Source organism: Crassostrea angulata, chromosome 9 (genome assembly GCF_025612915.1).
Source record: "Crassostrea angulata isolate pt1a10 chromosome 9, ASM2561291v2, whole genome shotgun sequence".
Taxonomy (NCBI): Eukaryota; Metazoa; Mollusca; class Bivalvia; order Ostreida; family Ostreidae; genus Magallana; species Magallana angulata.
In genome coordinates this window covers 3,478,445-3,496,848 of record NC_069119.1, presented here as the reverse complement: position 1 = coordinate 3,496,848, position 18,404 = coordinate 3,478,445, and the positions used below count along the sequence as shown (strand labels likewise).

At 31.9% G+C, this 18,404-nt stretch overlaps 1 non-coding gene and 1 pseudogene across 1 annotated transcript; both read left to right on the top strand.

The window, feature by feature from the left end:
* LOC128163114 (integrin beta pat-3-like) overlaps nt 1-18,404 on the top strand; it is a 36,368-nt pseudogene that overhangs the window by 7,972 nt on the left and 9,992 nt on the right.
* On the top strand, nt 2,559-2,631 carry Trnat-ggu (transfer RNA threonine (anticodon GGU)). Its single transcript has one exon. It is a non-coding gene; the product is annotated as a tRNA-Thr (tRNA).

Below are 18,404 nucleotides of genomic sequence, written 5' to 3'. Positions count from 1 at the left end.
GTTTATTGAAGTGGAAAAAGACAGAGATAGCATCTGCGGACTTCCAAATCACACAAATTCAGTTTTACTTTGGTTAAGGTTCAGTCTGTTTAGACTCATCCAGTCATTGATATTAACTAAGACCTTCTCTTAATTTGTTATTACACGCTTTTCATCCACGATTGCCTTTGGATTGAAACTATCATATGCGGAGTGATCATCGGCATAACCTAGTAATATGATCCCTGAGTACTTGCGGATACAGTGTACAGCACAGGTCCACATAAACTGCCCTGGGGTACCGAAAAGTCTAGGCATCTAGACTGAAATTTATAGGTATTAATATACACTTCCGCCTTCCTTGAGGAAAGATACGATTGAAACCAATCAAGTGCTGACTCAGACACTCCAAAGGTAATTTGTAATACTTTACTAAGTATGGAATGGTCAACCGTATCGAATGCAGCGGAAAGATCTAATGCGACTGAGGCAGTGACTTCCTGCCGCTCCATTTCCCACAGAATGTCTGATGATAATTTTAGTAGAGCTGGTTCGGTACTGAACTCCCTTCTATATGCACTTTGTTAATCCGGTAGTAGCTTATTCGATTGGAGAAATTTTATAAACTGGTTTAAAACACACTTTTTAACAATTTTTGAGAGGTAACTTAAATTGTTCACCGGACGATAATTTTTCAAAATTACATCCAAACCGTTCTTTTTCAATCGGGGTGTAATAATTGCTCTTTTCCATCATTTTGCAAAACACCCGATATAAGGGATTTATTAACTATGGAAGTAATTGTTGGTAATAACACCTTGGAAAATTGCTTGATCAGTTTTGATGGGATGGGGTCAGTTGGGCAGGTAGTGGACTTTGAGTTTTTGGTTACACCTAACACATCTTCGTCGGATACTGAATCAAAATGTTTTAAGTCGTTTTTGCACTTAGATCCAAGATTTGGGTCATATTTTCAAAATTATCTAAAGTTTTGCGAATGGTTAGAATTTTATCCATAAAAAATGAACTAAATTCGTCTGCTAGTGATTCGTCACTTGTGCTTGGCGGCATGGAATGACTATTAGTTCTACCTATCAATCCCAACACTAGTTTATACATTTTAGATGCATCTTTTCTACACTCAGTAATGTTCGAGTTGATGTGCTTGTATTTGTTGTATCTGAGATGTTTTCTATAGGCCCGTTTGGCACATCGGAAGGCGTGGTCGTTATTCGCAGTCTTCTTCCCTCTCCATCTTCTCTCCGCTGACCTGCAGCGCGTCTTCAGATCACATGATTCCTCTGTAAACCATGGTAACCTCGGTCGGATCTTCACTATTTTCTCCTTTTCAGGAGATATTTCGGAGTTCAGAATTGTAAAATTTTGCTAAATCTTCCAACGGTTCATGTTTGATTGCATTTTTATTGAATTGGGCGAGATCGTTCATAAATTGTGTCGAATTTATGGCACTGAGTTTCCGAACTTTCCTCGTTTCCCTGAATATCCAAGGCTTTGGAAGAGATATATAGATATGAATGAAACTATATTCAATATTCTGAAAATTTTCGATTGGTTCGGACAAAATTTTTTTACCGTTGTTTCGTATCATGATTAGATCAAGTATATTTCCGGATAGATGTGTTTGGCAGTTAACAAGCTGACACTACCCCATGACATCACACATTTCATTTAATGCAATCGTATCTAAGTCATTAACTTCATTGTCATGAATGTTAAAGTCTTCAGAAAGGATAACTGTGCGATGGGTTGTTATTATCTCTTCTAGAAAAGGTGTAAATTTATCAAAAAATGTTGGTGTGGTCACGGGATGCGCTCTTAAGTATGGGGGTCGATAAACCATCATAATGTGTATAGTTTTCGAATAAAAGTCTTATTCAAACAATGAATATTTGAAAGAATTTTTCTTCCTAGAGTCAACTTATTTTATTTGAAGCGTGTTTCTAAACAAAACACCAGTTCCGCTACCAGATCGAAATTTACGGGGAACATCAATAAAAGTATAGCTAGGTATATTCAGATCGGATCTTATCATTCTTTGTTTTGGATTACTGTCTACTAACTAACTTTTAGTTACACCACAAGTGTCTCATTTGCTTTCAGTAATATGTTGTAGAAATTCATCAACTTTGTTACATATTGACTGCGTATTTACAATTGAAAAAGAAAGATTTCTGTCCACCGAGTAATCAATCAATATCCTGCTCAGAGGTCGCAACAAATCCAGATGGACTCCAGTGTTCCAGTCCTTTTGTTTGAATTTTCTCCTTCTAGACCTATGACCACAGTAGCGTTTTTTTTATTCCTATGAGTTTTATGTTGTGCCATACATTTCCACCAAGTCTAAGAGTCGACATGCTACTATTATGCCTGAGTGACTTTAACTCGACTGGGGTGTACACAAAAGGCGTAACGGTAGGAACTTTGCATAATTTCATCTCACTGTTGTTTACCGACGAATGTTTGTATACAAATTCATAGAATATGCATAAAAATGCTAAATAATCCGGAAATATATGTCACGGGGTTCACAGGTGTGTGACTGTCAGTCAATATATCGGGTCTCAATAGCTCAGTGGTTAGAGCGCTGGCACGGTACGCCAGAGGCCCTGGGTTCGAGTCCCGGTTGAGACTTGACTTTTCACCACCTGTGACATAAACATTTGAATCGTTTTCCTGAAGTCGTCACCAATGTGATGATATAATAATTCACTGATTTGCACACAAAATAACTCTGGATAATTTGATAATAGCAGAGAGCGAAAAACGTGCTGCCATTCACGCGGAGCACTCATCCATCTACGGTTTTTACTTTTCTAATTATTATAGAAGATTGTATACAATACGTGTGCACGTATTCAATTTAACCAGATTATACATATAAATATACACATTCTTACAATGATTCAAAACTATTACAGTTTTTGGACAACTCTCGTATTTTTTTCATTTTGAAATATCATGATAATGATGTTATCATCGGAAATTCATTCATAACGAGTGTGCATTGTATAACTTTTTGTTGTGTATTTCGTTAATTGATTGATCAGAATAAAAAGTCCAGGCATACTTAATTGAAGTAAATCAAGTGAAAAATGCGTTGCGTGATAAAAAAAAAAAACCTAACACGGTTTAATGTCCACCAGTTTCAATATTTGAAAAAAAATATATATTGTTACCCCCCCCCATAAAAGAAGCAAAGAAAAAAATAAACTGTAATGCAACTCGAAATATTTTTCGATAATATACAAATGCTTATAGGAAAAGCAGTATCAGTTCAACTTTTTTGCATTATTGAGCTGATGTACAATCTTTTACCCACAACCGTAAACAGTTTGAGTCATATTCAAAAGATTCATTTAAAAAAATAGTGATAATATATTCATAATTGTCTTGCATACAAATACAATTGACCTGCAAATCACCATCCACTTTACTTCAATTCCGAAAGTAAATAAATCGTTCAAGCAATGCATGGTAATTTGATTTGTTTGGCAGACCTTTTGATAGAGGAATACGTGTTATTCTTTGATTAAGGTAGCATTTAAATAATTAAATAAATATACAAATATTAAGCCATCTGTTTGTTTCTTATTTACGTGAAAAAATTGCATCTTAATGTTCATATTATATTGAAAATATATTTCAACAATCTTGAGAATTAAAAAGAAGAAATAGTGTAACTCTTACACAAAGGACGAAATTATGAATTTCTTGAAAAGATGCGTTTTTGAGCATGAGTTTTACTAATTTCTGTGTTAAATCTAGTTGTAGCAGATGCTGTTGTTGAAGGTCAGCGATGTTTTGGATCGAGGTGTGGTGATTGCTTGATGAATGAAGAATGTATGTGGTGTAAGGACCAGGTAGGAATGTGTAAAAATGCAATAACGTCAATAATTATGATAAAAAAATAAAAGATACACGCTTCTTAAGTAGGCAGATGTCATACTTTTCAATTGAGTTTAAATCCGAAAACAGTGTTAAAATGTTATACGTTGGTATTATGAAATAATATCATATTTGAAATATTTCATCGGTAGGATTATGCACGATATTTAATACTTATTCTAGTGTTGCTGCAGAAAAATAACGACTACAGGAGTTTAATATGTCTATTTGAAAGTGATTGTCGTTTGATACACAATACATGTATATGATAAGCATTAATTAAATATAAGCTGCAGCTCGTGTTATTCTGTGAATTTCTTGTTTTATTTGTTTATAAATTGAAACAACCTAAGAGTTTATTGACTCATATAACGTCACATTACACGTTACAAAAGGTAATGTTTTCCTCATTTACAATTGACAGTGGTTTAGTATTATTATTATTATTTTTTTTTGCAACAAGGTTTTTTATGCTGAACGTTGTGGAAGCTATTTGGAGTTAAATGTTTCCGGTTGTAAAGAAGTTGTACAAAGAAAATCCCACACAGTTAAGATACTTCAGGTAAAAATATGTATGCATGTATACATCGAAAAAAGTAGCATATATATTGATACAAGATAATAAAACGAAATCTTATATCTGCTTTTTGTGTAACACAGTGATGTCTTTGTGGAAGTTTATTTATTGATTCAGTTGTCAGTTGACAGGCTTACAAATTGACTAGTTGACATATTGGCAGTGGTCCTAAGTGAGGAATACAATATAGATCTTTAACCCAGTGAGAGCCTCACAAATGCTGGATTGTGCACTATAAAAATAAATATGTTTACTCTTCAAACTATACAAATATATTTCAATGATTATATAATAAAATGTTTTGCATCAAGCAATCCTAAACTGAATCATAACAGGGAGTCTGTTATATTCAGCATACAGCCGAACATGCTGTGATCCCTACTGTCCATTCCCGTAAAACAATCAGCATGCAATCAGAATCACATATGTAAAGAATTATATATCCAAAATACTTACTGCCAAAATCTAACATTGTCATTATTATTAAATAAAAATACACGTATACAAATAAATTTATTTTACAAACTTAATAAACATTTAAATAATTTCCATAATCTCGAGCCCGATTTAATTAATCATTACGTCTGCCCTCTTACAATTGAAAGATTTATAACTATCAAATAGCGTACATTTGTAATAAGCAAAACATTTGACAGAAAATATTGATGGTATATTACAAAAACGATGTAAAATGCGCCCAGAACAAAATTATACTGATATAATGAAATTGTGTATAAAATGACAACCTATGATAATTCGATATCAATGAACATAATCTTATTTGCATTTGTTTCATATTATTTAAAATACATTTCTCTTTAAAAACTATGTTTAATTTGACTTCTTCATTCATATTGAGTCGCTTCGTCTTTTTTAAGGAAACTATATTTAGGTTCATTTGTATACTTGGGACATGTTTGCATGCTAATAATATTAAAATGATCTATGTTTGTTTACAGAACAAAGAATTTTCTGATGGAGGTCCGAGACTTGATCCAATTCAAATAAAACCACAAAGAATAAAAATTGGACTGGTACCAAGTAAGTCAGTATTTATAAATCCTAAATGTGGTATTTATATCAGGTTTGTAATTTTACGTTAAAAGAATAACTACTCAAGTGAATATAAAAAGGTGATGAAAAATTATTGAGAGTGATCAAATTTAACATACATTTGATAGACTACTGTTAAAAAACCTAAAAAACTCAGAAATAAATTCATTCACACAATACCTGTTTTAGAAAGGACTATATGCGGCATAGCCAGATATCTGCCCCCGATTTCAACTTATTTTTAAATAGTATCGTATAAAACTCAAATCTTCATAAATCATTGTACAGAGGATGCCTATTACTTCAGTCTTGATTTTAGTCATCATTACTCATTCGCTGTTTATCTATGACGTCACCTTAATGACTAAATTCCTAAATTTGGCAAACAAATGAAATAATCTCATTTTTGCTTTATATTTTGCATTCGGAAGTGTAGAGCGCAGGTCTGCTCAAGTACGATATTATCATTTGTTATACTTTCATGTTAAATACTGAAATCTGATTGGTTAAGACGCAGTTAATAATATTTACTATTACCCTCAGCGTTAGCAACGCACTTGGCAACGGGTAACATTAAAAAATGTTACATGCGCGAAAATTTTGCGCGTACGGTTCGCTGTAGAATTCACGTTATTCCTATATAAAAGCAGTAAAATTTTCTTAAAAATTTAAAAAAAGACATTCAGTATAACAAAATAAATAGTGCCTGTTTGGGAGGATAACAGTTGAAATTGACACCCCTCGAAAACCATTGTCAACCTCCGCTTCGCGTCGGTTGACAATGGTTTTCTCGGGGTGTCAATTTCAACTGTTACCCTCCCAAACAGGCACTATTTATATAATGTTCTTCTTCAGACAGTTATACATATTATGGTAAAAAATGGTACTTGAGCAAGCCTGCGCTCGATGTTTCCCAGTCGAAAAACCATCGGAAAACATCCAAATTTTGCTACAAAACATCAATTTATTAAAAAAAGGCAATCTTCATGACGTCATTTCTACATTATGACGTCACTGTTGTGATAAACTTTTACACCCTTATATTCAATGTGATTTTAAGTTTCTCTCATTTTATTTTTAAATCTCTATGCAAGTTTGATTTTGGGGGCAAAATATGCATAATACCGCACAGTCCTTTTATCTGCAAGATAAACAATGACATTACTACGGGAATAAGTAATATCGCTATGAAATATCTTTATTCTTTAAAAGATGCGTTGATAATTATGAGGCTAGGTTTTCCACGGGTAAAATATTATCCCTCAAAATAATGCCAATCACAAAAATGCCTTCTGGAAAACCATGATTTTTATAACTTCAATATAAGGCATGATTAAAGTTTTCCATTATAGCTTCAGGGTTTTTTTTTCATTGCAGACAGTGTACGCCATTATGTGATGTTACATTACAAGGTCGCACGGAACTTTCCACTTGATCTTTACTTTCTTCATGATCCTTCTAAATCAATGGAGACTCTAATAACAAGTCTCACTCAATTAACAAATGATATAGGTATCTATAGATTTTTAATTTAAACCAATTAATTTGATGATATACATATTTCGTTTTTTAAGAAAAATGTTTTATGCTGGTTAGAGGGAACATTTAAAAACATGATTTTCCCCTTAATTTTTGTTTTTGGATAAACCAAAGCAAATATTATTTATAAACTCCTAAATCAATGATTTTTTATTGTATCAAATTCCCATAGTGAATTTTTATTGAAACATTATACTATTATATATCTACGTATATCTTATCGATAAAGACAACTTTCTTATATATTTTATTCATATTGAATTACTTTCCTTTTGTAAACCGAGTGGTATTTTATATTTGAAATTTAATTTGTTTGATCATTTTAGAAATACATTGCTGCATCTGTTTGTGATTTGTTTATTTTCGTTTATCGGATTGATGGTCAAATCTTAGACTGGCAAGTCTTTGAATTTATAATCGTAATTCCCTCCTGTATCCTGTTTTGAGAATTTATGTCTTTGAGCGTTCCCCAAATTTTGGTTCAATCTGTTATTTCATTGGTCCTTTATAGAAAAAGGGGAGGAGTTGTCAAAGATGAGACATGCGGGATTGATAATTATTTTACACGCTCACTTTGGATTTCTTTTTAAAATGATGTTTCTTTAATTGTGATTTTGGACTTTAAGAAATTCTAAATTTAAAACCGGATATTTTTATTTACGTTACATTACGTAACCAATATACGTAACCACAACAATACTAGTTATAAAACAAATTTAGATGGCAGAGATTAAAATTAAGTAAATAGCGTATTATCGAAATTCTGAACTTCCTTAATGATAGCTTACAACTTCATCAGATGTTAAAAAAGATGGAGTTTAAAACTAATTATCCTTTTATTTATTAAATCATTTTCTTTTTTCAGCAAATGAAATATCAAATATAACAACAGATTTTAGGTTTGGACTCGGAACTGCCATGGACAAACTTGTTAGTCCTTTTGTTCGCAGAGACCCTAAGTAGTATGTTATATGTATACATAATAACAAACTGTTAAATATCTACTTTGTGTAGTAACAAAAACTAAAACAGTTTAAATTCATAAATTATTTTGAAATATCTTGATATTACTTTATAATGCATTTTTTAAAAATTCGAAATGGTTAAACCATGACTCAATGAATAAAATGTGGGCCCCAGGAGTTGTTTCCAAGTTAAACATAGAAATATAGAGGAATGGGGAAAATAATCGTCTGAAGAAATAATATGCTACAATTTCTGAGATTACCATGCAAGCATTTTAAATAGTGTAAATAATATATTGGTAAATTGTGATTTTAAGGAAAATAATGAGCCCAGGAAGAGGATCGAAGTTTAACAGAAAAGTATTTAGGGAATACATTAAAAAAATTAATTATTATTACGCTTAATTATTATACAATATGTATCAGCACTTCCAAATCTTCATACAAGTCCTCATCAAGGTCACTTTGTCACCTTGTTTTACCTTTTATAACTATATTTTTTAATAAATGTGTTTAATTCATTTTATAATCTTGTTATCTTAAATACGTTGAGTCCAAAGAAGATCAATTTGGCCATTTGATGCATTTTAAATCTTAAGATATCTTAGATATGATGTCCAATAAAAGTAGGCCTCTCTTCTACATGGTGTACGTGTGATATATTGTCAAATGTTGAAACATAAGTGAGGTTTATATATTTTAAACGATTTAGGATTTTAACATTCTTTATTTGATCACATTTCTAGTTTTGTATTTATCCGATAAGTCAAAGTGACTGAACATTCTAGGTTTCAAAATGAATTTATAGTTTACTCCATCCCTGCGGTACACCATACATTTATTGCGACCATCCGTATTCCTTTTTACATCGACAATCTCTCACAGCTGATACAGATGCGTTTAAGGTAACGATTTATTTTATACACTTAAATCAGTTTTTTCCCCAAAATATACAGTGGCTTTATGACACTCATCGAAAATATAAAAGAAGTCGCTTACTTGATCAAAAAGACAACTTTTATTATGAATTTTATGTATATGTACATGTATTAATGCAATCCAATAGGATATATATGTTGTATAAAGCAGCAAATTAAGAAAACAATTTGTTGGTTTAACGGTTGAGATGGATTTCTGATGTTTAATATTAAATCATTTATTCCTACAGTCTAAACTTTTTCAAATAAATCTACAAATCATAACTATTGAATTTATGCTATTCTCTTTATATTCAACCTACAGGCTGCATTAGATAAGATAAATCGTACAGGCAATCAAGATATAGTAGAGGGTCTTTTCGACGGACTGATGCAGGTTATGGTATGTGGGGTGAGTATTAATGTACTATATATACTAATAGTACAACTATAAAGTATATAGATAGTTTAGCAGAAACATAATTTTACCATATATAAAGCATTACAAGGCTGTACGTTTGACAGGACTTATCTACATATTTTCTTCTATTTGTTTAGGATAAGATAGGCTGGAGAAGAAAAGCTAGACGGATGGTTGTCTACGCAACAGACGTCAACTTCCACCAGGCGGGGGACGGGCGGGTAAGGTGTTCTCTCTGGGTTATTATCTAATTATAATAATCAGGGACTAAAAAGGTTCACTCAAAGAATAATTTCAATAGCCTGTACACTGTGCATTATGTAGTTTTCAGATATAATTTTAAATTGTATCATTATATTCTATTTGAGATATTAAAGGAAATTATTAAATCCATAATTCAATTTTAAATTATTAACTTACTGCATGAAGACGATTGGCATTGTAGATGGCAGGGATTTTGGAACCAAATGATGGTTTATGTCACCTTGACGACAGAGGATATTATACAAAGGCAGAAATACAGGTATTTCAAGCTATTTACATTATTATATTCTACGCAGTACGAAAATAAATCTATGAAATGTTAAATGATCTTTTATCCATATCGTAAATCTATTATCTTTTTCAATGCAAAAGCAGTGGTATGTAAAAAAGGACTAGCTTTAGATTTTATTGTATAGAATTTAGTTAAATTTGTATAACCTGTTTTGTACGTAAAAAGACACGTCCCCATGAAGCAACGTCACTAATCAACTTAACGTTACGTTTGAATTTAACCAGTTTAATACCATTTTTCAAAGTAAATCGCACTCAATTGGTACCTAAAATGAACGAAAATTAAATTATACAGAATGAACACAATGTCTCGTATAACATTGGTTGGAGCAATACGCTGATAATACAGCGTAAACTACAGCAACCCGTGATATACTCTAATAAATCAAGGACACTTTGAGTTTATTTCTTAAGCGCTTGATAATTCACTTGGATAAAAACATTTCTATTCAGTAATGCTTCATCTATCAGACAGTTTTGTATATGTTTAGAACCAGCTGCAAAAATTTGGTATGTTATGGGGAAACGCCATCAATAATGTACAATGGTATATGTAAATAATTACAATATTATAACTACCCAAAAACATAATTAGGTTATTTCAAACTGAAAGGAATGACGCGAAACAAAAACCTTTTAACAACACTTCATATTTTATGATAACATGTAAATCCATGTCCGTCACCTTTATTATTTATATGAATACAGGATTACCCCTCCGTCGGCCAGATTATTCAAAAGGCCCGAGAGAACAACATCAATGTTATTTTTGTGATTGGAGGGGAGGATAGTACTATAATGACATCGATTTATTACGATGGATTGGCGAGACATCTACCAGGCAACATACACAAGGCATCAGCTTTGTCCAACGACTCCAAAAACATACTAGATATCATCCGTGAGAATTATCGGGTATTTTACATATTTATAATGTTTCCTATGTAAAAGTAAATAGTAATTAGAATTTGTTGATAGTTATTCACGAAAATAGTGAACCTCTGAATAAATATACGTTTATCTTACTTTATTATTTTCTTCAATGTTCTAATCATAAGTACCATTTTCAAAAATCGTTATCTTTATGCCAAAAAACCCCAAAACTTTACAGATTCATTTTTTTTTTACATTTTTAAAAACAAATTAAAGTTGACTATGTTTTATGCTGAGTTTCGGTTGCATTCTTTAAGAAACTGCGAGAAGCTGTGAAGCTATCAACTGACGGAATTCCTAAAGAACTTGTTCTGGGAATTTACAGTAATTGTGGAACTGGGTAGGTACATGTATCTTAATGCTGTCAGCCAAAAAATGTCCATTAGGCAGATATTAAGAAAGTTATCATGAGGGGTTTACTATTCTTAATTTCAACTAGATTCAATAATCCTCGAACAAAAATGTCCAATTAATTTTGAGTTACTACAGCCTACTCCGGATATATTGAAATTTAGGGGACCATTCACGTTATTTCAATATGTCCGTAATTCAATATAAGCGAAATCGACTGACATGAAGCCGCCATTTTGTAAAAGTTCAATCCCGATCTTAAATAAAGAAGAATAAACCCGAACACATTAATTTTTTCATCGTTTACCTTATAGATACATGTATTAAACATGGAATGATAGTCTTTTAAAGTTTAAATGAAAAAATCACTTAGTTTTGTTTGTTTCTTTTTGTTGCATTCATTGTCGATAAAAAGTTCGATTTCCTGCAGGTTTGCAAAAATTTTGTCAGTAACATTAGGTTTTTTCTACACATAAGTTTCAATTTTATTCATGTAACACTGGGCTTCTTTTTCTGTGACGTCCTCTCCCCCGGGGATCGCTGCACTTTCATCGTCACTCTCGTTAGTGTTATCTTGTTCGCGATACATCTCGACAATAACTTTAATCAAATAAATTTTATTTTGTAAAAGCAGTATATAAACCGATAAGATGAGAACTTATTAATTATCACCTTTGTATATTACGGTCAGTCATAATTACTGTCACCAACCGTGACGACAGCCGCCAGAGAGTACTTCAATATAACCGCTATGAAAACAACTCTTTATCACCTCTAGGGATCGATCAATGACTTCAATATAAGCGATATTTCAAAATAGCCGATCTCATTATAACTGTAAATGCAAAGTATATGAGAGGCTAAAACTGGGAATTTATTTCTATTTCAAAATAAGCGGAAATATAAAATAAGCGATTTCAATATAAGTGGAGTAAGCTGTATAACGATTGTTCAACTTTTGAATGATAAAATGTATCTGCTACACGGTAAAAAATCAAAAGATTGTACTTAGATTTTGAGATATTCCAAATTTACAAAAAAAAAATAGTATTATTGCTGATAGGTTAAGGCAACTCCGAGTTTAATGACCGTCAATATTATGATCATTTTTAATTGTTCAATTGTATGAAAACAGCGCTGAATTTTAATATAATTGGATGTGTTTGCCATGATATTATTTTTCTACCTCGGAATCGAGTCGATCTTGGAGCTGCCGTGACATGGTATCACGTGACAGTTTAAAATAGATAAATATTTTACCTTAACACGGTGTAACATTACCACGAAGTTCATTTGTATATAAGATATAATAATTCAATCGACATGTTTATTCGTAATACTGATAGAATCCTATTGTAAATTGCATAAAATAAATATTGTCATTATTTATTAGAAACCCTCTCGACTTCTTCAATTTCATTGAAAATACTTGGTATTTTTGGTTAACAACAACAAAGAATAGGATTCTAGCAGCACTTTTCATGTAGTTTAGGTCATATGCTTTTGATATTTGCCGAATTAAACTTTCATGATATTCGGGATAGTGTTACACTTTTGCCTGTTTTGCACACACTGCAAAGGAAATGCCGGTCAAGCCATATAAATGTCTATCTTATTACCGTATAAAACTTGATAACAAAACAATATATTCATGCTCGTATTATCCTAATGATATCCTTTTTGACATTTATCTAAATATCGTGTATCAGAATGAAATAAGTCATATTTCGGCGGCATTGTTTACCCTGCACTCTGATGACTTGTCTCCCAACATTGATCTTCTCTATTACCATGCATGTGACGTCATCAATGAAAAGTATACGTAATATAGAGAAATCGAAGACATATGCAGTAAGAAGAGATTTTAGTGACATTTTATAAGTTAAAAATTAAATCCTTCTCCGTGCCATGAAGGCACGTAAGGCCGGTGCATATATATGGTTTCTGTGGTGCTAAGCGGATGAGAGCCATTGACTCCCCCTGGATAGGACACCGGTCCATCGCAGGTTAACCACCAGCCTAAGCCGATACCCATTTTCAGCTGAGACAATGTAGATAAAGTGCCTTGTCCAAGTGCATAACACACAAAATCAAGTGACCACAGCGGAATTTGAACAAGCGACCTTTCGGTTACTGGCCTAAAGCACATGACCACTGAGTCATGTGCTTAGGCATTTTATGCTTGTAGTTTTTTTTATAAGTTAAACCAGAGATAAAGTAAAAATTAACATCTTTAAGAAATGGGATCATCTTGCTTATTGTGACGTCATATCGATCAGAGAAATTTTAACTAAATCGATCGCTGAGAGTAACCTTATCATACCCGCGATGGATTGATAGATATTTTTTTTTAACTTACTTTTTGTCAGGAGGATCCTTGAGAAGACTAACATGTGTGAGAAACTCAGCTTTGACACTAGGGTAAACAGTAATGTATATTCTTTTTCATTTAAATTTGTTTAACAATGCTCTGATCTCGACGGTTTTATTGTTATAATCAAACAATGTTAAGACACAATAAAAAACAGTACCTCCTTAGTAATTCTATGCACAAAAGCATAATGTGATCTTTTATAACCAACGACACAAAACAGCTATCCAAAAATATATCCTTATAATCACTATAATGATAATTAGTTGACATACAAAAACATTTATCAAAATATACATCATTAGTGTTCTTTTAATCTTTCTTAATGATTTTATGATTGAAAAAGGGACTGTACAGATAACATATCAATTCTGTAAGATATTTCAAATAAAATTATGCCAAGTTTAAGGAGATTGGCTCTTGAAATACTAGTAATGTCAATAATCCAGAAACATTTTGGATATCAAGATGAGAACCTTATATGTTTATTTTATTTGTGACCTATGTCACATGCCATTTTTTGAAATATAGGGCCCGAAAAAAAACATGATATTTTTTTGATAGTATTGCCTAATAATATGAATTTGGCATGGAAATTGATTAATTGAATCAATCAAACAAATACCGTATAACGGGTATTTTTTACGTGCTGCTAATTTTTACGAGGTTAATAAATCCGTAAAAATTAAACGCGTAAATTTTCACAGAAGTAAAAAAAAACACCGCACGTAAATTTTGTACATCGTACCATTTTGAGAGTAATGTTCATGACCTTCAGCTCAGTCCCTGACGGCTGTACATGTATATTTGAGTGTTTTTAGTCATGTGGTGATAACAGTTCAGATCTTTCTATTCAGTCTTTAATATTTTTTAAAACTACGAATAATAACGCGTTAGTAGCTAGATTTCAATCACTCAGTCAATAACTATGGCGGGGATACGAAGCTATTTTAAACCAGTGTCAACAATGCTAAATCCAAATGGATCGCTTAGTGAAATGATTCCAAAGGAAGTTATAACTGCTTTAAATAAAGCGGTTTCCACAGTTAATTCTTCACCAAGAACACCGAATAAAAACTTTGATTTTTGAGATGGAATTGTCTCTATTGTTTGGGAGAGAAAGAAAAAGAGAGAGAGAAAATCTCGGTAAATCGAACTGAGACGATCCGCGTGCACATGGTGTACATCAATGATGATACCCAGATTAATAGGAATAAGTAAAATGTATATCACATATGAAATAATGGTAAAATGAATAAACACAATCATGATAATTAAGGACTCGTTAACTGAAACACGATTTTCTGATTTGTATGTATGTTAACTGTAACAAAACCACGGTGAAATTCACCCCTTTTTACCACAGATGATTATAATTTTTACAGACATGTCCAATTCGTAAAAAAAATTACGCGTAAAAATTCAAATCGCCCTATTTTAAGACAAATTCGTAAAAAAATCACAGCAGTAAAAATTACCCGTTATACGGTCGTTATTTCGTTATTATTTCGATACAATATGAAGTTGAACACATGTAGTGACTATAAAAGTAATATATAAGTCAAAGTTTAAGAAAACCTTGCTTTACTGTTCGCTTCAAATGCCAGTAAATAATGAATACAACAGCAAATGTAATGATTGTTACAAAATTTTGGAGTAATCAAATTATTCTTCAAATAAAAAAAAATAAATGTCATCTTTTCAAACATTTACATACAAATAGACATACATTTAATGTCCTATATAAAAGTAAAACAAAAGTAGAGGTCACATCTTAGAAAATTAAGATTTGACATGAAAAAAGCTCATTTTCGGCAAACTTTGGAGTTAATTTTTTTCTTAACTTCAATGAAATATAGGCTATATACGCCACAATACATCAATAGAAATATCTAAATATTTTTCAAAAATGTTTTTCAGAATACCATGATATATCGTAATACGCAAACTATCTGTACGTTTTGTCTGCGCTGAAAATTAGGAAGCGAAAAAAACAGTTCTCTTAAACAACTGCGTTATATAAATTGTTCATTTTCTTCTTGAAAACCTGACACATAATATAGTCCCTTACTAAACTCTGTAAATATATAACTTTCTTTTAACAATTTCATTAAATATGATTTATTTGGAATTGTGAGATATAAATACACAAATAGAAATAATATATAATGCACAATTTTTAGATAAGAGGTGACATAAAATAGTTACCCTCAAAGAGAGGAGCGAACCTCTTTAAGGTCAAGATGTACTACAGATATTTTTCCCCACGTTTATAGGTTAATTTTACAATAGCTTTTGAATCAAAATTGACCACATGTCCATCACAAAGATCGTTCAACATGACAATATTCCCCGAGGGGCTTGAAGATCGAGTACAGATAGAAGTGGAACACCAGTGTGATTGTGACTGTCAGCGGGAGCCAGAGGCGGTATCTATCTATCTATCTATCTATCTATCTATCTATCTATCTATCTATCTATCTATCTATCTATCTATCTATCTATCTATCTATCTATCTATTGCTATGTCCGTCTGTCTAACTGCCGGAATACACGCCTGCTCAAATGTCTGGAAATATGTTGTACCCATCAAATGCGTATATTAAAACAAATATGATAAAACATAATACAACTCCCTAAAATTATACTGTTACATATTAACATACGTTTATAAAGGAACCAAACAGTACGAAATGTAGCCAGAGAGGGATGTACAAATGTGGGGTGTGTCACTGTAATGAGGGGTGGTCAGGTGACAGCTGTCAGTGTGATCAGAGGGGAACAGAAGCGGAAGCGTGGGGGACAGAGGCGGGGTAATTATACACTGAATCAATCAGTTGTAAAAAAAAACCAACAACAACAACAAAAAATGTGTAATGAAATAAAAACATGACTTTTCTCTTAAGAAAAACTTACAATTTAAAAATAGATATTTTGAATCACCGTACATATTGTCAACTCACCCTTTAGTGTCCTTTTATTATTATCAAGTATGCATAAATGTATAGTTGATACATTTGTTTTTGTAAAAAGCAATTGATATTTAAGAATCACGTTAATTTCTTACTAGACGAATATGTGTGTCGAAATATAACTTTTTAAAACTGAGGAACTTGTTCAAAAAATGGAAGAATTGCAACTAAAGATAAATATATATAAAACACTTGTTTTTGTTTTAAATAACAAATAAAAGAAAACAAAACCCAACTTTTTATAAATTATTTGCCGATCTGAAGCTGTAAAATAATCAATAAGGTTTCAATACTTTTAAAATATTACGATAAGCAATATACATGTAAGTGCAAATATATTTCAAAGAATCTGCAGCAATGTTGGAAATTGTACGTGTAGAAAGTGTGACTGCTTTGAAGGATACAGTGGCCTTAAGTGTGAATGTAACGATATGACCTGCCCTAGTCACAACAGAAGCATATGTGGTGGTGAGTATCACACCTCAAAGTATCTCTGTTAGATTAATCAAAATAATACTTCCAGGTGAACTAAAACCGAACCACGTGTGATATGCAATTCAGTAAATGTTAATTTCATTTAGTTTACATGATAAATACAATATATCTATGCATCAAATGGCTTACATAAGTATTGCAATGATGTGTGCATCATTCATACCCAGAATTTAGGCGGTAGGGTACTTATATAGAAGAAAGTATACAGTACCGACCATATTTAACATAACAATAGAGCAGACCCCAACTAATCTTTAGGTCAACCTTTCGGGTTTTCCATGGATTTACACCGGGTCTGCCTTTTGAAAACCTGCTTCTACTTAGGGTTTTCTGCGGATCTACTTGTTTATGCTTAAATCGGAGTTTGCTTATATGGTCCTCTTTACACGCTGTTCAAAATGTTGAGCAGACCCGTCTATTATCTTACTATCCTAGCGCCTATAAAAACCGCTCCTTGTTTCTTTCATATTTACTTTAAGCGTCTGCTCACACGGGGTTAAATCCGATCGGTGTTTATTCTCTATACGGTGTATCCATTTTAAGTCTACTTTGGGTTTACTCGGGATTAATTCTGAGTCTATTTTAGTAAAACCGGAGTAAACCCAAATCAGACCCCGAAAGTACACCCAGGGTTTTTTAGGGGTCTTTGTAATGCCAAGACAGTTATTATCAAGTTAAGGCAATAACGACACTACATTTGACAGTGTATTTTATTTAGCGTTCTTATAAAAAACAGCATCTGCTCAATCAAGTACATAGCAAAAATTTATGTAACATATATTCAGATATTGAATCATTATTTTTTGAAAGATACAGTCTGTTAGTGCCGCTATGTGTGCATACAAATTGATTAACTCGCGTTAGCGGGTTAAAAAAATTTGCATGTAGACATCGGTGCAGTTTTGAGACTAATTAGAAAAAAAGTTATTCCATGCTTAAAAATACATTTTTTCTTGCCTTGTCTACAAATATAATGTGTCCTTGGTATTCATTTTTTATCCGAAAGGTAATTTATTATTAATGAAAGAGTCACTGTAACATTAACAATTGTGAGCTTTTTTTTTATCTATTTTTTTTTTTTGGTTTGGGGTTTTGCGGTAAAGAGCGATTAACGTTAATGACGTCATAATAAAAATAACCCGTCATTTCAACTTTTGAGTACCCTGTGTGAGTTACAGTGTTATAATTTTCATAGATTTCAACAACAGCAATATATATATATATATATATATATAAATATATATATATATATATATATATATATATATATATATATATATATATATATATATATATATATATATATATGAGGATTTCAAGTATATGTAGATGAATTGGCACATCAAGTAATAATAAAATCCACGTTAAAA